This window comes from Diceros bicornis, chromosome 10 (assembly GCF_020826845.1).
Source record: "Diceros bicornis minor isolate mBicDic1 chromosome 10, mDicBic1.mat.cur, whole genome shotgun sequence".
In the NCBI taxonomy this organism is placed as follows: Eukaryota; Metazoa; Chordata; class Mammalia; order Perissodactyla; family Rhinocerotidae; genus Diceros; species Diceros bicornis.
In genome coordinates this window covers 18,508,462-18,532,320 of record NC_080749.1, presented here as the reverse complement: position 1 = coordinate 18,532,320, position 23,859 = coordinate 18,508,462, and the positions used below count along the sequence as shown (strand labels likewise).

General features: G+C 40.0%; 1 protein-coding gene across 1 annotated transcript in view; it reads left to right on the top strand.

Moving 5' to 3' along the window:
* Window positions 1-23,859, top strand: part of LYPD1 (LY6/PLAUR domain containing 1) — a 34,974-nt gene that overhangs the window by 10,767 nt on the left and 348 nt on the right. The gene's annotated exons all lie outside the window — the stretch shown is intronic.

Genomic DNA, 23,859 nt, shown 5'->3' with positions numbered 1-23,859 from the left:
CTGTATACCAGCTCCTGAAAGGACATGGCTACGCCTCTCTCTCTGCCTGTCCTTATCCCTCACTGCCTCCCTCTGTCTCTCTCACACGTGCACACACACAGATTCACTCGCTCACTTGCTGGTATGCAGACACCCAATAAATACTTGCTCACTGAGTATAGTTGAAGAACTCAAGTTTCAAGCTAAAACAAATAGATTTATTGGCATTTAAAAAATATTATACCAGAAATGAGAGAGCTTAAATCTCTTAACATAAGAAGAAAAATAGAACAAAGATAAATTTAATATACCTTTTGCTTTTTAGTTAAACAAGAAATAGCCAACTAATGCCTGTTAGTAACAGTTGTTATTTAAGGAACAACTCTGAAGTGTAATCCACCTGTTTTTCTACTTTGTCAGCTTGCTTGCAAGGCTGAGCTGGCTGTGCTTTGAATAGGAGTGTTTTCTGGAAACACACATACGTATACCCCTCTACAACACCCAGCTAACTTGTCCACAGGTACCTCCCAGCCAATCCTGTCAGCTGGAGTTTTAAGTATTTAGAACTCTGTCACATGAAGAGATCTACCTTGGTCATGAATTCCATTAGGAAGAAGATAAATCCCCCCACATAGTCATACTCCTGCTCCAAACCTCTGCCAGCCCCCGCCCTCCCCCCACCTCTCCCACACAAGGGATGCAACTTTAAAATACAAATGGGTATGTTCCACAAGACAGAGGCAATCTAGACTTTCAGTTGAGGGATGTACTTCTAAACCATTTAGTTTGGGCAAATTAAACCACAGAAGGAAACAGAGGGAAAAAAAGACTATATTTGCTCTCCTACTGTCTTGCACTTACACTATTTCACCGGGCTCTAAGAATATAACTAACTGCTTGTATTCTTGCTTCGTTTACTGAATATCATTAATATCATTGTCTTACAACCCGGGTGCCATTCTCATGTGGAAGCCCCAAGGAGCTCTGGCTGCAACAGCTCCTAGGCATCAAGAAGCATTTCCGTCTGTCCCTCTCATTAGTCTATGGGGTGCAGCTTCCAGAGAGAATTAACCAGCCATTGCTGCTGCCAGATTCCTTTATGTTCTTGCCTCCACCTTAGACCTCACTTTCTGTATCACTTAAGAAGGCTTTTGGTGGCAAATAACAGGGGCTTAAGCCGTAAAGACATTTATTATTTACCTATTAAGATAGTGCAGAAATAGGTGGTCCTGGGGTTATTCCCACAGCTCAGTGATGTCAGCAAGGACCCAGGTTCTCTCCATTTCTCTACTCACTTTCCTAAGCATGTTGGCTTTTTGTCCTCAGGCTTTTTGCCTCTTGGTCACAAAGTAGCTGCTATATTCAGGTTAAAGGGAAGAAATAGCACCAGGGAGCTTTTATCTTCAGCTTTTCCTTTTAATAAGAAAACAAAAGCTCTCCCTAAGTCCCCCCAAGAGAATTCTACTTATTTTTCAGTGGTCAGAACATTGTCTCATGGCCACTACTTGCTGTAAGGAAGGAGGCAGAGGGTGGCTATTGAGTGGCCAACTGTCAGTGTCTACCAAATCACCTTTTGAGAAATCCATGCGCAAAATTGGAAAAATTCAAGCACAGTGCTTCCAGAGGCCCCTGGAAAAAGAATAAGGATGATTCCCTCTCCTGAACATCAACCACTCTTTTGCCTAAAATGAACACTGAAATGCATTGTCAAAGGACCTTCATCATGAATCATTGTCACATTTTAAAAAGAGAAAGAAACACATATGATAGCAAGTGAGGTCCTGAAGTTTAGTTCAAGACATATATGACATTACAGAATTTTGGTTCACCAAATGCTGAGATATGAGTATAACTAAATTTTAGTGTGAGGATATTTTCTACAGAAGAGAATACCATATTCACAGCAACAAACATAAGGGTGCTTTGGGTTAAATGCCTAGATGTTCTTAGCTCATCCCATCTGGAGCCATTATGCCACCAAAGCCTCTAGTTTTCCTACATTTGGGTGAATTTCTATGCAAGAAACTGACTATGAATCTTTGGGCCCCATGATGCTCACCTTACCATTGCAGAACAATAATCAGAAGGACTTCAAGGTTAAAAATGCAAGAGCACAGTTTCATAAGTCATTGAAGGACACTGTTAATATTGAGATAATAAGTCATGAATATCTGTTTCCTCAGTCCCCCATGGCAAACAGGGGAACAAAGATAGCAGCTGAGGAAAAGCAAGTGACTGTGCAGAAACCTTCTTGGCTCAGAAAGTTATAAATGAGCAGAGAAGTCCAAACCTAACGTGAAACTAAAATAAAGCTAACAATTGGCATCATACATTATGGGTTGGTTGGTTGTTTGCTATAATTAAGTTGGCATCAGTGGTTAACAGCCTTGAAAATTAAACTCAACAAAAAAATTTTTGAAAAGGGTAATCAAAGCCTTCTGGATAATGAAGTTAACACATCCCTACTATGAGGAAAAAGAATGTTCTTGCGGTATCTTGTTTTATGTCTGTTTTGTTGTTGTGGTGGCTGTTGTTTTAATAGGCACGTTTATTTTTACTCTTAGGGGTCATTGCAGCTTCTTAGCATTGCTCTCAATTTTCACTTCTACCAGTTAGCCAAGAGTGACTGATGGCTCAGCATCAGTATGGACGTACAGTGCAGAACTGGGCACTTCTCTTTTTTTTTTGGCCTTTAAAAAATAGATTATTAGCATTTTTGTTTGGTTCCTGTGGCCACCTATAGCTCAAATGGAAGGGGCTTCTTTGCCTTTTAAAATATTCACATCCTGGGGCCGGACCCACAGTCAAGTGTTTAAAGTTCCACGCACTCTGCTTGAGTGGTCCAAGTTCGTGGGCTCGGATCCCGGGTGCAGACCTACTCCACTCATCAGCCATGCTGTGGAAGCATCCTGCATACAAAATAGAGGAAGATTGGCACAGATGTTAGCTCAGGGCGAACCTTCGTCATCAAAAAAAGAAAAAAATATATATTCACATCCATGGCCAAGGAGAAGTACTTAAGAGCCAGGACACAAAGTTGTCCAGAAAAGAACTACCTTTTAGGTCTTCTCCTCTCTATGCCTGATAAACAGTGCCCCTCATGGCAAAAGTGTAGATAAGCCTCTTCTTCTCGAATTTGTTCACATTAGAATGCAGAGACTGTCAAAATTCCTCCCAAGGTGTTCTTTAAGAGAAAAAACAAACTTGAGAACAGATCGAAGATCTTTTTTCTCACAGTTTCTTTCAAAGCTCAGTGAAAATGCATATAGTTCATTCCAATTACCTGTTTCCAAGCATTTTTCTCTGAGGAGCTGTTCCTAGTCCTGCATAGAATATTTATTGTGATGTAATCATAACTCCGGTGCAGTAAGTGTTGGTTATTTTTCAAGTGGAGGAAGATTAGTCTGACTCCCAGATGGGCATTCACACAAGCAGCAGTTTACCATAGAAGTTCCACTTAGAACTAAATTGCATAACACGGGGTGAAACGTAATGGACTGTCAGAGGGTCTGTTCAGAAATTTCTATCTTTGTACCAGCAAAGAGAGCAGAGGCAAAGGAAACTATTGGAAAACATAATTGCACGATGGTCCATAAAGGGGAGAGAACACACACTTTATGCCTCTATTTTAATTGACTATTGGGGCAGAGACTAAAGTGAGAAAACTAGGAAAATAACTTATGTTGAAAGCAGGCTTATAGCAAGTAGGTTATCATAGAAATGGATGGCCCAGAGTTGCATGTACATCTGTGTGTGTGGTGGAGGGGGCACAATGCTCTGGATCCTCTTTCTGCCCCAATACAGTTCAACTCACCCAGCAAGGCAATGTTAGACAGTTATTGTTTATGATTCTCAGAGTCCTATTTGGAGTAGAAGATTAGTTGGAAAATGCTTCCCGACCCCACAGAGAATCACTGCTATAGAATTAAGTTCTAGGACACTGCGCAAACTGGGACAGATGGAACCTGGTGTGGTCCAGAGAGTGTCAGCCTTTTTTCCTACCCAGGTTCTGAGCAAGTTGAGGAGAACAACAAGAAACAAGGCAGATGAGGCCAAAAATATCACCATTGTTACTGAGAAAGACTAAGTTGGAGGAAATAGCTTTGAGATGCGAGTCAAATAGTATTCTATGTTAGCATCTCCAAATTAAGTGGTTTACCCAGTCACAGACAAGGCCAGAGAGAGGAAGTTTCTCTCCCTGAGGAGCAAGGCAGAACACCTGTTTGCTATGAGCCACTCACTCCAAGAAGGAAAAGAGGGCCGGCCCCGTGGCTTAGCGGTTAAGTGCGCGCCCTCCGTTACTGGCGGCCCGGGTTCGGATCCCGGGCGCGCACCGACCCACTGCTTCTCCAGCCATGCTGAGGCTACATCCCACATACAGCAACTAGAAGGATGTGCAACTATGACATACAACTATCTGCTGGGGCTTTGGGGGGAAAAAAGAGGAGGATTGGCAAGAGATGTTAGCTCAGAGCTGGTCTTCCTCAGCAAAAAGAGGAGGATTAGCATGGATGTTAGCTCAGGGCTGATCTTCCTCACAAAAAAAAAAAAAAAAGGAAAAGAAAGAGGATGAGAAATGTGTGCCCTGTTTATTCTTCGCAAATTTAACAATCAGATATGTCATTCCACCTCCCTTGGGGAAGGGGGAATAGGGGTAGAGAGAGGCCAGGAGTTACGCTAATTGAGTCCCCTTCCTATAGGAGGAAGCATCAAGAAGGGAAGAAAAACATCCCCCTATTAATCGTCCCTCAAGCTCGTCACACTGAAAAGTAGTCATTTCAGGAGCCCCCACAGCCTTTGAGGCATGAATGAAGTAATTAAATAGCATGGATGTTTGTGGCTGTGTCTGTCACATACACAGACTACATACACACTCACGATGTTGGTCATCGGCGTGAGCAGTGGCCAGGCGTGTTTCATTGAAGCACTTGTTTGGATAGAACATAGAAAAATGATATAGACTTGTCCCTCACCCATACCAATGTCTTTTATGAAAACTTCTTATTTTGAAATAACTTGAGACTCACAGAAAAGCTGCAAAAATAGTATAGAGTTTCCATATACCCTTCACCCAGCTTCCAATAATGTTAATAACTTGCATAACCATAGTACAATTATCAAAGCTAAGAAATTAACATTGGTGCAATACTATTAACTAAATCATTGTTTGTATTTGCATTTCACTAGATTTTCCTTTTTCTGTTCCAAGATCCTATCCAGGAGCACACATTGCATTTCATTGTGGTGTCTCATTCTCCTCTAATCTCGGACGGTTCCTCATTCTTTCCTTGTCTTTCATGATCTTAATACTTTTGAAAAGGACCAGTCAGCTTTTTGTACACTGTCTCTCAGTTTGGGTTGGTCTGATGTTTTCTCATGATGATTAGATTGAGGTTATGAGAATACTCAGAAGCAATGTCTTCACTTCTCACTGCATCATGTCAAGAGGTGTGTGATATCAACGTGTCTTATTACTGGTGATGTTAACTTTGATCACTTAATTAGGATGGTGTCTACTGGGTCTCTCCACTGTAAAATGACTGTTTTTTCCCTTTGTAATTAATAAATAACTTGAAGGAGATACTTGGAAACTATACAAATATCCCGTTTCTCCTCAAACTTTGCTCAATAATTTCAGCACCTGTCAGTGGACCTCTCCCTCATCAATTATTACTGTAGTGTGCTAATCTCAGTTTCTATTTCTCTCCTTCTGCATTTATTATTAGAATTCTTCTGTAAGGAATAGCTGTCCCTTCTCTTCCAAATATTTATTTCTTCAACTATGTATCTATATAAGTATGAGCTCGTGGATATTCACTTTATTCTCTGGGTTCTAATCTAGTACTATTGTTATTTATTTTGTTGTTCAGATTGCTCCAGCTGTCCACTGGTAGGTTGCTTTCTGTGTCCTTCAACATGCTTCATCCTTTCTTGAACACTTCATTATTTTTGCACTGCGAGATAAGATACTCCAGGCACATTTTGAATATTCCATCCCCCGGACCTATCACTTCTCAATAGCCGTGTCTTTTGAATTTAAAACAAAACAAAGCTCAATGTCAAGGAGGCTGACATTTCTTAGACACATACTATGGGTTGGCACAGACATGGGTGCTTTGCATGCATTGTCATCTTAAATATAACCATTTTCCACTGATATGTATAGTTTCTCCCTTTTCAAAAGAATAAACTGAGGCTTAGAGAAGTTCAGTGCATTATATCAGCGAGAATTCTAGTCTACGTCTTTTGGACTCCAGGGTTCATGCTCCTTCCACCAGGTAAAGAATTATTTCAGAAGCAAAATGAAATATTTTGCTATGAAACCCTATTTCATAGATGAGGAAACTGAGGCCAATAAATGAAAGGATCAAGACTTCTTCAAGACCCAGAACTTGATGGAAGAAATTAATGGAAGACCCTGATCTTCTGGCACTCAGCCCAGCATTTCTTTACATTCTAATACTTTTAGTAATTCTTCCCAGGTGATTTTTGTTGGTAAAATGACTAACAAATTCAGTTCTTATTGAAATGTTCTTTGCTTACCTTATGATCAAATATCATTCCCTGTTGGGTTTGCCAGCAACTATGATTGGGATTTTTGTGCCTAAGTGATCATTTTAACAGGTCAAGAAATAAGGCATCAAAGAAAGAACTGGACAGCCACCCCTCATACTACCAAATACCTTGTTAGTGAGCGACATTGCCACTTGAACTCCCTAATTATCTCTTTGGCAATAGAAATTCTTTTGAAAATGGTGTTTTCTGAAAGAAACAAAATCATTAATTTTTTTTCTTCTGAAGTATGATGTTTTTAAGAAGACTTGGAAAATCATAAAATTTTTGAAAGTACATCTAGAAAATTATAATTAAGCTCAGAAGGGGAGCAGGTTACCACATCAATATTTACATTGTGCCTTAAGAGGCTCCCTTGCTTCTGGCAAGCAGAAAATAAGAGAGAACAATAGAGCCCAAGCAACACTCTGGATCCGTCGTGGTTAAAACAAGGACTTGACAGAAAACAAGACCTGCTGAAACTAAAGAGGCTTCTTGCACAGATGAGGAGGTGGCTTCTGGCTATACTGGAGACACTGAAGAAAGGACCCAGGAACTTGCAACAGGGAGGTCAACTCCTAGTGACAGCTGCACGGATACAGAACCTCAGGGAGGGGGTCTGCTCTGATTTTCTTGCAGGCTTTTGGCTTTAAATATAACAGAACCGTAAGACACCCAAATGCAAGTTTTACTAAACGGACCTGCATCCTGCCCATGCTGGAAGCAACATTCAGGTAGTGGCTCCAACTTGGCCTTTCTTTCCTCATTTTCCCTTCAAGCTGTGGCTGTGTCTCCCGTTAGAATGTAGCCACTGCTCTCCACTCCTGTGGATTCCAAGCCAACTGCAGGGTTCGTATGTGTTGTGAAGAGCATACTTTCTATAGAGACAGTTAAATTAAAAATATTTTTAAATATGGATATAAGATTCTACAAATACTGGAAAACTAGCAAAGGCCTTTGGTAGAGTAGCTTTGACACTCCTGGAATCCAGAAAGATCCTTTGATATTCTTCAAAATGGAAATGTTCCAAGCTGTTGGTAGTTTGCTTCTCTCGTATAAATGGAGAGGAAAGATTGGGTGGAAGGGGTAGATTTCATAATGCAAAGGTGATTGGATTTTGATAGAACAGGGCCCCTTGGCCAAATCTGGCCAACGCCTATGTTATGAACTGAATTGTGTATCCTTAAAATTTATATGTTGAAGCCCTAACCTCCAAGGTGGTGGTATTTGGAGCTGGGGCTTTGAGAGGTAATTAGGGTTAAATGAGGTCATGAGGGTGGAGCCCTGGTCCAATGGGATTGGTGTCCTTATAAGAAAGGAAGAGACACCAGAGCTCTCACCCTCTCTGCACACACACAGAGGAAGGACCTGTGTGTATGAGGTCACAGCGAGAAGATGACTGTCTACAAGTCAGGAAGAGGGTTCTCACCAGAAACCTAATTTGCTTGCACCTTGATCTTAGATTTCGAGCCTCCAGAACTGTGAGAAAATAAATTTCTTTTGTTCCAGCCATGCAGTCTGGGGTATTTTGTTATGGAAGCCCAAGCAGACTAATACAGGCTGTTTCTGTAAATGAAGTTTTATAGGAGCACAGCCAAACCCGTATGTTCACATGTTGTCTACAGCAGCTTCCGTGATAGAATATCAGAATTGAGTAGTTGTGACTGAGACTATTTGGCCTGCAAAGGCCAGAATATTTACTATCTAGCCCATCATAGAAAAAGTGTGCCAACCTCTGGAATAGAAACCATATACACGGCATAGGTTTTGAATAGGAAAAGCCACCCCAGTGGGATATTAAAAGGACCAAAGGGAGGAAGACACCTTAGTGGGCAGTGGCCAAACTAGCGCTGGTCTGATCACCTCCAGGAGTGTCTGGACTTCTAACCCAGTCACCCCACATGTGAGCTAAGTGGGTGACAGTGAAGATTCCTACCCTCGACAGTTAAGTCCATGGAGGGCAGACCCATGGTGGAGGCCTGTCCTCTAAGGAAGCTGATAGGACAGATCAGTCATGACAGTGGGTAGAAGGGAAACAAATGTGGTCAAGGAAGAGTATGGAAAGCAGTGAGGAAGAAACTAGCTCGTCTCTCCCTCTCCATAGCAGTGGATCATCTGGTGTGTCAGAGGCTTCCCTGTGCTGCAGAGCAGAGAGGGAGTGGGTTGTAATGCAGAATGAAATCTTTGCAGATAGCAAAAAGACTTCTCCCTGGATAAATTACAGTGTGCATTTAGGGTTTGCATGTGCTCTTTCTCTCCCCAAAGTGGCATTTTGGAAGTTTACACCATCTGTGTTGGAATCATCTGGGCTGGTTCTGGGAATCTGTGTGTTTAAGGAATGCCCAGGTAACTCTTCTGCACACTGATGTCTGAGAACCCCTGCTTGAGCAGTTCCCGCCTGCTGGAGTTCTAGCACTTTCCTACCTGGGGAGTGGGCGTACCTTATGACCAGCCCATTAGTGGAGTGCACAGAAAAGAACCTGGATGAAGGAGGGTTTTGGCCAAAGTCATAGCACCACACCAGCAATTCAGTACATTACAGAGTTTTTGTACCTGTGTGCCACCAGCCAGGTCAACTTTGAGGCTTCTGGGCCAGAACACAAGCCTTGGAACCATCTTCTAACTCTTACTAACGTGGAATTCCAACCACTGTTGGGCTGGACTGACTTCAAGCGGAGTTGTTCCAGGTGCTTTTTATTCTGCCTGCTCAATCTGCGGTGACCCAGCTGTGTTAGGAGCAGGGAAAAAGAGCTGGACTCAAACAAAGAGAAAACACCATCGTTCTTCTTCCCCCCGTGTAATCAATAATTCAGCCCTGTAAAGCAAGCCCGACACCTGATGGAGTGCTTGCTGCAAAGAAGACAGGGGCCATCCAGCATCCGCATCAACTTCTAACACTCCTTTCTTCTTTCTCTCTCCTTCCTTCTGCCCTGTCTTCTGGTCCATGTTTGCTCTTCCTCCATCTGAATGTAAAACAAACATGTCTGCTAAAATGTGGCCCAAATATAGTCCAAGAGGAACAGGGATAGAGTGTCAACAGCTGTGTGGGGAAAAGAGGAGCCAGTCATTTTAAATGTCAGAGGAAATCAGTGATTGAACTCACTGTCCCCCCTGAGTGGCACACCATGGCGTGCACAAATTCAACTAGTAACCGTGAATTAAGGGCATGATCAGAAAATGCCCCACTGACAGATGATAATGGTAATAATAATAATAGCCACAGCAGCAGCAAACACATAGCACCTACTGTGTGTCAGGCACTTTTCCTGCTATCTTAATGTAGTTCACTTGGAAGGATCAGTTAGTGTCTATAAAACAGGACACACAATGGTACAGAAATGTTTTTATATCATCTATTTGGGTGAATTTCAATCCAAATATATACTTAATTCCAGTGTGAAGGGTACCGGTGATCTAATTCCTTTTTCTTTATTTCCATGTTTTTATGTTTTCAGCATAACTCTTGGAAGCAGAGTTGCCTTCCAAGTCTAATTTCACAGGTCCCAGGGAACAGGTACAATTGCTCCGGTGGAATGCCCTCCCCTGGAAGTAACCTTAGCATTTTATTTACCTTTTCCTTCATTCCTCAGCGTGCCCATCATTCACATCCTAAATAAGCCAGATTAATACGAATGACTTCCTCAGGGAGAACGATTTGTGGTATTTTTAAAGCAAGCATAGCCACCCATTTAAATCCAAGAGCCTCCAGGAGGCTGTCACCTCTCTAAAGACTTAAAGAGGATTAAAGTTTTAAACGCTGGGTGTCTTGATTAATTTGATGATAGCAGGTGGTGTGTTCCACACAAGCACACTTGTGGTCTACAGATTAGAGCCCTGAGAAATGACTTGGCATTGGCAGGACACATCCCTGGGCCCCTGCACGGTGGAGCGGCTGGGAGCCGGCCCAAGCTGGGATTAGCCTAGCCGTGGTTGACAGACAGTTCTTCATCAACCTGCCGAGCCTGCTCACTCTGGATCTGAATCCCCATTCCCAAGTCATAGCCTCTCACAGCCCTGCCTGTATCAACCAAGGCCTGGAGGTTTGCTTCAGCTTTATGTAACCTCTGTCTCCCAGGCCCCACCAGCCTAGCCACAAAATTTCAGTTACAATTAGTCAGCAAAGGACATGTTGTCATGGGGCCTCTGGGCCCACTTCAAATGATCCTTCTTCCTTCTGTCTTCTCCCCTTCCTCCCCTCATTCATTCATTTGTTCAATAAATATTTATTGAGCCCTATGTTGTGCCAAGCACTGTTCTAATTGCTGGAGCTACATTCTATTAATAAAAATACAATAGGAAAATATGTAGTATATTAGAAGTGATTAAGAGAAACCTCATGCAGGAAAGGGGCATCCCTCAGCTATTTGGGGAAGTCTCCAAAAGGTGTCTCGCTCCTGCTGTTGGACACTGCCTTCGCCTGCAGCGGGCAGCTGCCGAGAGCTCCAGGGCAGCCATAGAGGTGCAGGGAAACCAAACCCATGGCCACTACAGCCCAGCCACCACTTCCTGCCCACAGTGCTGCTGGAGTCACTCAGAGCCCTGGCACTCTTGGCCGAACCTGTCCGAGATTCCAGGGAAGCCCCAATGCCACGAAGCTGGGTTTTGTTCTGGCTCAGGTGGTGTGGACCCTTGTCTGCCACGCTGGTGCCACATGCTGCTGTGTGTGCCAGGTCTCAGAGGGTTCAGTGAAGCAGCTCATTCAGTTTATACTTTTCATTTCTATTAATTTGTCATCACAGATGCAATCCATAAATGTATTCCCACTGCAAAACATTCAAATATCACAAATAAATCAAAAGTGCTTCCTGACTACAGCCCATCCCTAAAGGGACTACCATTGCTCAGTGTATAGCCTTCTGGATCTCTCTGATTTTACGTAGAGACATAAACTCACACAGTTAGCTCTGTACACACACACACACACACACACACACACACACACACACGATGTAAGACCACGTATTGCATTGCCTTGTGTTTTTTTCTTACATAAATGGTACATTTATATATCATTTGGAAATTCATTTTTCCCAGTCACTGAGAACCAGATCAATATATGGAGTAATTCAATAATCAGTATGTTGAGCCAGATCAGTATAGAGCTCTGCACTTTCAACTGCTTAACATTCCATAGTACAATGTCCCATTTTCCTCTTAAGAACGTGCACATGTGAAAGTGTGTTTGGTTTTGAAGGGTAAATGCCAAGAAGTGGAACTGTTGGATCTGTACATTTTAAATTATTACAGATCCTTGCAAATTGCTCTTATGCCAATTTATACCCCACCAGCAGTCCCTGAGAGGGCCCTTTCTGGTTTACTTGCAGCCTCTCGTCTCTTGGGCCCAGACCTAAGCTCATGGGGCCTGGGTTAAAGGAAAAACGGAAAAATAGACAGACAGACACAGGTACGCTGAGACCCTGAGACTTGGGCTTGGGGCAACTCTTTGTGGCTCTCTTCTGGAGGGTGTGTTCACTCCCAGGAGCCCTCTGGTGGACACAGCTAGGAAGTGACTTGTGCTGCACTGGGAAAGAGAAGGCATCTGATAACATGGTTCTTTGGGGGCATTGTTTACTTTAGAAGGTTAAAAAAAGGTACTTCATGTGCATTGTTCTGATTTCAAATGGTAAAAAAGGGTCTACAGTGTTTTTTCCTACCCCTATCCCGTGGCCACTCAGTACGTCTCCCCAGAGACAACTGATATTTTCTCCTCCTTGTGTATTCCTCCAGAAATATTTTATGCATTTTTATGCAAAATGTATGTGTGTGTGTAATTTTTGCCATTTTTTCCACCAACGGAAGCATGTTATACCATGGTAGGCAATGTAGCAGAGTGGTTAAGAACAGAGACTCTAAAGCCAGGCCTCCTGAGTTCAAATCCCAGCTCTACCATATAATTACCTGCATGGCCTCTAAGCAAATTACTTAACCTCTCTCTGCCTCAGGTCCATCTGCAAAATGGACATTATTGCTAGAGTTAATACAAAGATTAAATAAGTTATTGTTTGTAGAGCTCTAAACATTGTATCTGGAATATAGTAAGAAGCTTGGACTCATGTTAAATAAAGAGTAAAAAAAAAAAAAGGGAAGAAGAAGAACTGTCCACTTAGACTTTGCTTTGTTTTTTTTTCCCCGATATTTGTATATATTGTGAAATTATCACTACAATAAGTGTAGTTAACATCTGTCACCATGCATAGTTACAACAAAATTTTTTTCTTGTGATGAGGATTTTTAAGATCTACTCTCTTAGCAACTTTCAAATATGCAATACACTATTATTAACTGTAGTCACCATGCTGTACATTACATCCCCATGACTTAATTATTTTATAACTGGAAGTTTGTAGCTTTTGACTCCCTTCACTCATTTTACCCATTCACCACACTCGGCCTCTGGCAGCCACCAATCTGTTTTTTTTTTTAGATTCCACATATAAATGAAATCATATGATATTTGTCTTTCTCTGACTTATTTTACTTAGCATAATGCCCTCAAGGTCCATCTGTGCTGTTGCAAATGGCAAAATTTCATTCTTCTTTATGGCTGAATAGTATTCCATTGTATATGTATTGCACATCTTCTTTATCCATTCATCTGTTGATGGACATTTAGGTTGTTTCCATATCTTGGCTATTGTAAATAATGTTGCAGTGAATATGGGGGTGCATGTCTTTTCTAATTAGTGTTTTCATTTTCTTCTGATAAATACCCAGAAGTGGAATTGCTGGATCATATAGAAGTTCTATTTTTGGGGGCGGGCCCCATGGCCTAGTGGTTAAGTTTGGCACACTCCACTTTGATAGCCCAGGTTTGGTTCCTGGGTGCAGATCTACACCATTTGTCGGTGGCCATGCTATGGCTGTGACTCACATATAAAATAGAGGAAAAATTGGCACAGATGTTAGCTCAGGGCTAATTTTCCTCAAGCAAAAAAAAACAAAAAGTTCTATTTTTAATTTTTTGAAGAACCACCATACTGTTTTCCCCTGGTGATGAATAATGTGATTGTCCAATGTCTTGCTGCTACAAACCACCCTGCAATGAATAACCTTATATATAGACATTTGGCACATGTTTGAATATGTCTGTAGGATAAATTCATAAAGTGGAAATCCTGGGTCAAAAACTATGTGCATTTGTAATAATGATAGCTATTGCCATGTTGCTTTCATGGAATTTCTACCTATTTACCCTCTTAACCGACAATGAGGGAAAGGGCCTGTTGGCTAAGACTCAAAATACAGCGCTGATCAAGTTTTTGATCTTTGCCCAAGCAATAAACAATAATGGTATCTCAATGTAGCTTTAATTTGTATTTCTCTTTATTATGGGTGAGACTGATTATCTTTTCATGTGTTTCAAAGCCCTTTTTATTTCCCTTTCTATAAACTGTTCATTTGCTTTCCTCCATTGTTTGGGCTATTATTTGTCCCTTACTGATTTCTAGGACCTTTTTACACATTAAGGAAATTTGCTCTGTGTGGTTTGAGTTAGAATTATTCTCCCCAATATTTTGCTTGTCTTTTTACTTAAAGTGGTTTTACTGGACAGGTTTTTTTTTTTTTTCCTTGTATTTTTATATAGTCTAATTTGTTAATCTATTCTTTAATGGCTTCTGGATGTTGTATCATAGAATAGCCTTCACTACTCTTAAATGATAAGAGAAATTTCCAGGTCTCAAAGTTTCTTTTAGTACTTTTATTATTATTATTTTTTTAAACATTTAGATCTTAGATCCACTTGGACTTATCCTGATAAGCATGTGAGTGATGGAACAGGTAAATAGTTCTAAGCCCTGACCTGGCCCTCCCCACTTAGGAACTTACCTGTTTCCTTTCAGCTTGAGTCTTATCCTACATGCATCTACACCTTGCTGCTTCAGATTCTCTCCTGTGGCTTTCTCACCAGTTCCACCTTTCCAGGCCACCTGACTTCTCCATGCCTAAACCCAGGGGCATTTTCTGAAGGCTGCTCAGCCGCCTGTGTGGTATTCCATCACACTCTCCTTCCAGGGAAGTTCTCATTATTCCCCAAGACCACTTCTTATTTGTCCCTGGACCTCCTCCCCTTCCCGTCCCGCTTGCTGAAGAGCCTAGAATGGACCCGGAAGCCTCTTCTTTCTCTACCTGAGGCCCTAGGAGAGGCGGTTTGTTTCCACTTCTTTTCAGATTATAAATGATCAGCCTTTCTGTCCCAGCCTCACCGCTCAGCCCATCCCATGTCTCTCAAAGGCAGTTTTACCTGAACATCTCCACCACTTCGATTTCAATCAAAAAGATGAGTAAGATGCCTTTCTTGTTTCTCCACGCCCTTTTTAATCTTGAATTTCCCCCTTTCTGTTAGTGTAACACCTCCTACCTGCTTTCCCTACCACCAACAACAGTTTAATACCAGAGCATTTTTCCTTTGCTCTTCCGGAATATCTCCAGCACAAGGCCTCCGTACCCCAACATCAGCCAGTTGCCCTCACTTACCTCGAGTCTGTTGTGTCCACATTTCCTTTCATCCACTTAGGAACCTCTTTAATCACATCCGATCTCACCCACAGCATTTCTAGCTCTAGTCTCTAAGATTTGGACTTCCCTCGTGGGAGGCTTATAGTGGCCTGTGAGCGAGGTAGCTGCCCTAAGCCTCAGGGCTCATGTACGGATCATTCTGGCACTCTCATTACTCCTGGGCCTCCTCATGGTACCGTGGCTTGGAGCAGCCAGCCAGTTAATCAACACACCTCTCTGGCATCAGATCCCCTTCTCTTTTCCCCCTCTCTCAGTCCAGTAAATGCCCCCTTTATCATGGAGCTCTGAACATTTCCCTTCAGAGAGTCTTTTTTGTGGTTCATGAACCACCAACTTGAGGGCTTGTACCTGGCCACAGATCTACACCAACCCCCTCAACTCCACACACACTTCCCTTATGAAGATAAATTGTTTCTGACTAAAGATGTGAGGGTCTCGGCAAAAGTACAGATTGTGGCTCTGTGGGTACATCTCTTTGTAACCTCATGCACTTTTTTCAGGTTTTTTTTTTTTTCCTGGGAAAGATTCGCTCTGAGCTAACACCTGTTGCCAATCATCTTCTCTATTTTTTTTTTCCTCCCCAAAGCTCCAGTACATAGTTGTATACTCTAGTGGTAAGTCCCTCTAGTTCTTCTATGTGAGCTGCTGCCACAGCATGGCTACTGACAGATGAGATATGTGGTTCCACGCCCAGGAACCTAACCCAGGCTGCTGAAGCGGAGCACGCTGAACTTTAACCCCTAGACCATCAGGGCTGGCTCTTCAGGTTTTTTTAATAAAAATTTTTGTTAATTATTTTTATTGAGGTGTAATTAACATACGACATTATATTAGTTTCAGGTATAAAACATAATGATTTGATATTTCTATATATTGCAAAATGACACCACAATAAGTCTAGTTAACATCTGTCACCATACATATAGAATTTTTCTTTCTTATGATAACAACTTTTAAGATCTACTCTCTTAGCAACTTTCAAATATGCGATACCATATTCACTAGTCACCATACTGTACATTACATCCCCATGACTTAAGTATTTTATAACTGGAAGTTTGTAGCTTTTGACTCCTTTCACCCATTTCACCCACACCATGCCTCTGGCAACCACTAATCTGTTCTCTGTATCTATGAGCTTTTTTTTTTTTTTTTTTTTTAGATTCCACATGCAAGTGAAATCATATAGTATGTGTCTTTCTCTGACTTCTTTTATCATCATGATGCCCTCAGGGTCCATCCATGTTGTCACTAATGGCAAGATTTCTTTTTTTTTTTGTGGCTGAATAGTATTCCATTGTATGTGTGTGTGTGTGTGTGTGTATGTGTATGTATATATACATCTTCTTTATCCGTTCATCCATCAATGGACATTTAGGTTGTTTCCATATCTTGGCTATTATGAATAGTGCTGCAATGAACATTGCATATGGGAGGGGGGTGCATATATCTTTTCAAATTAGTGTTTTTATTTTCTTCACATAAATACCCAGAAGTGGAATTGCTAGATCATATGGTAGTTCTGTTTTTAATTTTTTGAGGAACCTCTACACTGTTTTCCACAGTGGCTGCACCAATTTACATTCCCACCAATAGTGCACAAGTGTTCCCTTTTCTCCACATCTTTGCCAACAATTGTTATTTCTTGTCTTTTTGATAATAGCCATTCTATCAGGTGTGAGGTGATATCTCGTTGTGGTTTTGATTTGCATTTCCCTGATGATTAGTGATGTTGAGCATCTTTTCATGTACCTGTTAGCCATCTGTATGTCTTTTTTAAATAACTGTTGAGACCCTCTGCCTATTTTTTAATCAGATTTTTTTTTTTTTTTGCTATTGACTTGTATGAGTTCTTTATATATTTTAGGTATTAACCCCTTATTGGATATATGATTTGCAAATATTTTCTTCCATTCAATAGTTTGCCTTTTCATTTTGTTGATGGTTTCCTCTGCTGTGCAAAACCTTTTTAGTTTGATGTAGTCCCATTTGTTTATTTTTGCTTTTATCCATATCCAAAAAATAATCACTAAGACAGATGCCAAGGAGCATGCTATGTTTTCTTCTAGGATTTTTGTGGTTTCAGGTCTTACATTTTGAGCAAATTTTTTGTATGGTATAAAATTGTTGTCCAATTTCATTCTTTTGCATGTGGCTGTCCAGTTTTCCCAACACCATTTATTAAAGAGACTGTCCTTTTCCCATTGCATATTCTTTGAACCTTTGTCATAAATTATTTGACCATGTAAGTGTGGGTTTATTTCTGGGCTCTCTGTTCTGTTGACCTATGTGTCTGTTTTTATACCAATACCATACTGTTTTGATTATTGTAGCTTTGTAATATAGTTTGAAATCAGGGTGCTGGATGCTTTGAGCTTTGTTCTTTCTCAAGATTGCTTTGGCTGTTCAGGGTCTTTTGTGGTTCCATATAAATTTTAGGATTGTTAGTTCTATTTTTGTGAAAAATGCCATTGGAATTTTGATAAGGATGCATTGAATCTGTAGATTGCTTTGGGTAGTATGGACATTTTAACAATATTAATTCTTCCAATCCATGAGTATGGACTATCTTTCCATTTATTTGTGTCTTCTTCAGTTTCTTTCATCAGTGTCTTATAGTTTTTAGTGTACAGGTCTTTCACTTCCTTGGTTAAATTTATTCCTAGATATTCTTTTTGAAGCAGTTGTAAATGGGATTATGTTCTTAATTTCTCTTTCTGATAGTTTGTTATTAGTATATAGAAACACAATAGATTTCTGTATGTTGATTTTGTATCCTGCATCTTTGCTGAATTAATTTATTCTAACAGTTTTTGGGTGGAGTCTTTAGGATGTTCTATATATAATATCATGTCACCTGCAAATAATGACAGTTTTACTTCTTCCTTTCCAATTTGGATGCCTTTTTTTTTTCTTGCCTAATTGCTCTGGCTAGGACTTCCAACACTGTGTTGAATAAAAATGGTGCAAGTGGGCATCCTTGTTTTGTTCCTGATCTTAGAGGAAAAGCTTTAGCTTTTCATTGTTGAGTATAATGTTAGCTGTGGGTTTGTCATGTATAATGGCCTTTATTATGTTGAGGTATATTCCCTCTATACCTACTTTGTTTTTATCATGAAAGGATGTTGAATTTTGTCCCATGCTTTTTCTACATCTATTGAGATGATCATATGATTTTTATCCTTCATTTTGTTAATATAGTGTATCACATTGATTTATTTGCAAATGCTGAACCATCCTTGCCTCCCTGGAATAAATCCCTTTGATCATGGTGTATGATCCTTTTAATGTATTGTTGAATTCGGTTTGCTAATATTTTGCTGATGATTTTGCATCTATGTTTATCAGGGATGTTGGCTTATAACTTTCTTTTATGGAGGTGTCTTTGTCTGGTTTTGGTATCAGAGTAATGCTGGCCTTAACATGAGTTTAAAATTGTTCCCTCTTCTTTTATTTTCTGGAAGAGTTTGAGAAGGATTGATATTAATTCTTCTTTGATTATTTTGTAGAATTCATTAGTGAAGCCATCTGGCCCTAGAGTTTTGTTTATTGGGAGGTTTTTGGCTATTGATTCAATTTCCTTACTAGTAATTGGTCTGTTCAGATTTTCTATTTCTTCATGGTTCAGTCTTATACAGTTGTATGTTTCTAGGAATTTATTTTTTCTAGTTGTCTAATCTGTTGGTGTATAATTGTTCATAGCAGTCTTTTATGATCCTTTGTATTTCTGTGGTATCAGTTGTAAGGTCTCCTTTCATTTCTGATTTTATTTATTTGAGTCCTCTCTCTTTTTTTCTTAGCGAGTCTAGCTAAAAGTTTCTCAATTTTGTTTATCTTTTCAAAGAACTATGTCTTGGTTTTATTGATCTTATTGTCTTTTTAGTCTCTATTTCATTTATTTCTGCTCTGATCTTTGTTAATTCCTTCCTTCTACTAACTTTGGGCTTCATTTGTTCTTCTTTTTCTAGTTCTTTGAGGTGTAAAGTTAGGTTGTTTGAGATTTTTCTTGTTTCTTGAAGTAAGCATTTATCACTATGAACTTACCTCTTAGAACTGCTTTTGCTGCATCCTGTAAGTTTTGGTATGTTGTATTTCCATTTTCATTTGTCTCAAGACATTTTTTGGTTTCTCTTTTGTTTCCTTCTTTGACCGCATGGATTGTTCAGCAGTATGTTGTTTAATCTTCACCTATTTGTGAATTTTCAGTTTTCTTCTTGTAATTGATTTCTAGTTTCATATCATTGTGGTTAGAAAAGATACTTGATAAGATTTCAATTCTCTTAAATTTGTTAATACTTGTTTTGTGGCCTAACGTATGATCCTGGAGAATGTTCCATGTGCAATTGAGAAGAATGTATATTCTGTTGTTTTTGAATGGAATATCTTATATATATCTGTTAAGTCCATCTAGACTAATGTGTCATTTAAGGCCAATGTTTCCTTATTGATTTTCTGTCTGGATGATCTATCCATTGATGTTTCTCCCTTTAGGTCTGTTAATATTTGTTTTATATATTGAGGTGCTCCTATGTTGGGTACATCAGTATTTACAAATGTTATATCCTCTTGTTGGATTGACCCCTCTATCATTACATAATGCCCTTCTTTGTCTTTATTATGGTTTTTATTTCAAAGTCTATTTTGCCTGATATAAGTATAGCTACCCCAGCTTTCTTTTGGTTTCCATTTGCATGGAATATCTTTTTCCATCTTTTCACTTTCAGTCTGTGTGTGTCCTTACATCTGAAGTGAGTCTCTTGTAGCATAGAGTTGGCTCTTGTTTCTATATCCATTCCGCCACTCTGTCTTTTGATTGGAGAATTTAGTCCATTTGAATTTAAAGTAATTATTGATAGGTATGTACTTATTGCCATTTTGTTCATTGTTGTCTGGCTGTTTTGTAGTTCCTCTGTTTCTTTCTACTTCTCTTGTTCTCTTCCTGTGTGGTTTGATGACTTTCTTTAGTGGCATGCTTGGATTACTTTCTCATTATCTTTTGTGTATCTACTATAGGTTTTTGCTTTATGGTTACCATGTGGCTTACATATAACAACTTATATTTATAACAGTCTATTTTAAGTTGATAACTCAAGTTTAAGTACATTCTAAAGCTCTATGTTTTTGTTCTCCCCTTACCACATTTTATGTTTTTGATGTCACATTTTACATCTTTTTACCTTGTGTATTCCTTAAATAATTATTGTAGTTAGTTATTTTTACTACTTTTGTCTTTTAACCTTCATACTACTTTTTTAGTGATTAATCCACTACCTTTGCTATATATTTACCTTTACCTTTATCTAAGATTTATGCTTTCACATGTTTTCTTGTTACTAATTAGTGCCCTTTTCAGCTTACAGAAATCCCTTTAATATTTCTTGTAAGGCCAGTTTAGTGGTGATGAAGATCTTTAGCTTTTGCTTGTTTGGAACACTCTCTCGCTCCTTCAATTGTGAATGATAACTTTTCAAGAGAGAGTATTCTTGGTTGAAAGGGTTTTTTCCCCAGCACTTTGAATATATCATGCCACTCCTTTATGGCCTGCAAAATTTCTGCTGAAAAATGTGATAGTTTTATGGCAGTTCCTTTGTCTATAACATGTTGTTTTTCTCTTGCTGCTTTTAAGATTCTCTTCTTGTCTTTAACTTTTGATATTTTAATTATAGTGTGTCTTGGTATGTGTCTCTTTGGGTTCTTATAATTTGGAACTCGCTGGGCTTCCTGGATCTGGGTGTCTGTTTCCTTCCCCACGTTAGGGAAGTTTTCCGCTATTATTTCTTCAAACAAGTTTTCTGCCCCTTGCTCTCTTTCTTCTTCTTCTGGGACTCCTATAATGTGAATGTTATTCTGTTTGATGTTGTCCCTTAAATCTATCTTTATGTTTTTTCATTCTTTTTTCTTTTTGTTGCTCTGATTGAGTTCCTCTGCCCTGTCTTCCAGTTCACCAATCCCTTTTTCTGCTTAATCTAGATTGCTATTGAAGCCGTCTAGTGTATTTTTCATTGCAACTATTGTATTCTCCAGCTCTATGACTTGTTTGGTACCTTCTTATATTTTATATCTCTTTGTTGATGTTCTGTGTTCATCCGTTCTTCTCTGGAGTTTAGTGAGCATCTTCATGACCATTACTTTGAAATCTTTATCAGGTAAATTTCTTATCTCTACTTCATTAAGGCTTTTTTTCTGTAGTTTTATTTTGGTCTTTTGTTGGGAACATAATCCTTTGTTTCTGCATTTCACTTGACTCTCTTTCTTGGTTTCTATGCATTAGATGAAACAGCCACCTCTCCCAGTCTTGAAGGGTTGGCCTTGCTTAGGAGATGAACCTTATTGTTCAACCCTGCCCTAGCTCTTGGTTGTCTCTCAAACCTTTGTGATTTTCTAAGCAGCCTATTTTTAATAGCTCCCAGTAGTTAGGGTGTGCCACAAACAGTCAGTATCCCAAAGGAGACGATCTCAGTCAGCCCCTAGATTCAGGCTGATTGGAAGCCAGACTCTCAGGCAGCAGCTTTTAAAGAATGCAAATATATACAGTCCTGTGGGACACAAGCATAAGCCCCACTGGCTACCAGAGCCAGGCAATTTGCAGGTGTCCCCTGGCTGGCAGTCAGAAAACTTGGGGCTCCCCTCATGCATTATTTATCTAACTAACCTAGTCCTTCACTGATCCTTAGCCCTACAAAGTTAGGCTTAAAATAAAAAATCCCCAGCCATGTCACTAAGTAAAAATGCAAATTGCAGAACAGCATATAGGATGTGATGCTATTAACAAATATGCACGCACACACACTTTATTTCTCCATGGGCATATATGTAAATATATAGAAACAGACTGGGAAGGAGGTATCCCAAATTGATAAGATTGCTTACCTCTGAGGAGGACCTGGGATTGGAAGAGGAGTGGTCAAGGGGCATTTTCACCTTATCTGACTGTCTGAAATTTTTACAGTGAAAAATATATTCAGTAAATATTTTTGAATTTTTAAAATTCACCTGAAAAAAGGTCATTGAAGTTGAACTGGCAAATGACAGTGCTTTTAATATTTAAGAATAAAAAGATAGTAAAATTTAATCTCCTAAAATGGGCAATGGATAGAAAATATAGAGATGATGGGAAATCTATAAAGGGGCAATGCCCTGTAGCATGTTCCTTAGAAGTCAAACAGCGCTCCTTCCTCCCCCCACACATCCTCTGTCCAAGGGCTTCATCTTAGCAAAGCAGCTACCTTCCAGGATGTTTTAACAGTGTTGGAAAATCAATGCTTACAAAGGTGCAGTTATAGGAAAAAAAATGACATAAAATTGCATGTTTTCATGTAAATTTAAAGTATTTCTTTACTTTCCACTTGGAAGTTTTAGGCAGTTCGATTCTTTACTGTTTCTCCTGCACTCAAAACAGCAGTTCTCTAGGGGGAGGAAGAGCACCCAAACCAAAGCCACACCTTGAAACCACACATCCCTGCAGGGAGTGAGAGGGAAAGGAGCCCTGGCTACTGGTGGAAGGTGTTGTGTTCCTCGGCTGTGCAGGCCAGCAAACAGGCTAAAGCCATTCACATCCAGGTCCAGCTTTAGTCATACATGTAATTGACAAAATAACTTTTGTCACATAATATCTCCATAAAAGAAAAAAATTTATTGATACAAAATGGCTACATACACATTTACACACAACAAAAGCTATCCTCAGAGTAAAGCTTCCCCACCAAAACACACATTTTTGTGGTTAACTGGCTGTCTGCTTTGCTATACAATGATGCAGACTTGAGGGTATGGAGCCGGAACACTAGGTCCATATCCTAGCTGCTCCACTTTCTAGTAGTATGACCTTGGGCAAGTTACTAAAGCTCTCTTGCCTTTAGGCTCCCTGTCTGTAAAATGGGGACTATCATGGGGGCCTCCCTTGTCGAGTTGTTGTGGGTAGTAAATGAGCTAGTATAGCCCTCTGAAGAGTGCCTGGCATACGGGAAAACACTTAAATAAACTTAGCTATTATTATTTTATTTGAATTGAGTCAAATCTAGTTTTAAGAAGTCAAATGATTATCCAACACACCCTAATTTGATGATTATGATAAAATTTGGACATGACACATGTGCTCCTTAAGATGGGACCTCCAGTCTTTCTTACCAAGACGCTCCTTTATGTGCCCACACCTTGTGTTATCAAGTGCTGGCTGTGTGATGTTCACTTGGCAAATGGTCATATGTTCTAAGGGCAAATCATCTCTGAGAAAAAGGCTGTCCTGGGCACACTGTCAGCCAGGCTACCCCTTCACCAAACCCAGTGGACCCCTCAAACCTGGGAAAAATCACAGCCCCTCCAGTAGGGATCTGATTTATTCCCATTTGGAGTTTATCTTTATTCAGAGAATGCCAGGATTTAATAAACATATAGTTGAGAGCCATCTCTCTGGGGTTAGTTATAAAGTAGAGATAAGATCTAGAAGCACAGCTTCTGATCCTCTCTGACATGAGATAGTTTAAAAGTAAAAAGCTCTGTGTCTAGTATACAGTGTGACTTTTTAAAAAAATGAACTTTGATTTTTGACAGCTCTTTATTCACTGGTATTAGCATCTCAAATAGCTTTTGAAACAATTTTGTCAATAGAAGTGAAATGACTGCCTTCTTCACCCTAGAGCTCATGTATTTGGGGGTGGGGGTGGGGCGGGGCTCAATGAAACAACCCGAAGCACCTCCTTGGTGCCACCAAGTGTCTGGGCTGCGGGAAGAGTGAGGCAGAGCTGTCTCTTGGGACTTGGGCTCAGAGGGACGCTGTCCTTTGGCCAGCACAGGTTAACCCAGCTCCTTTGG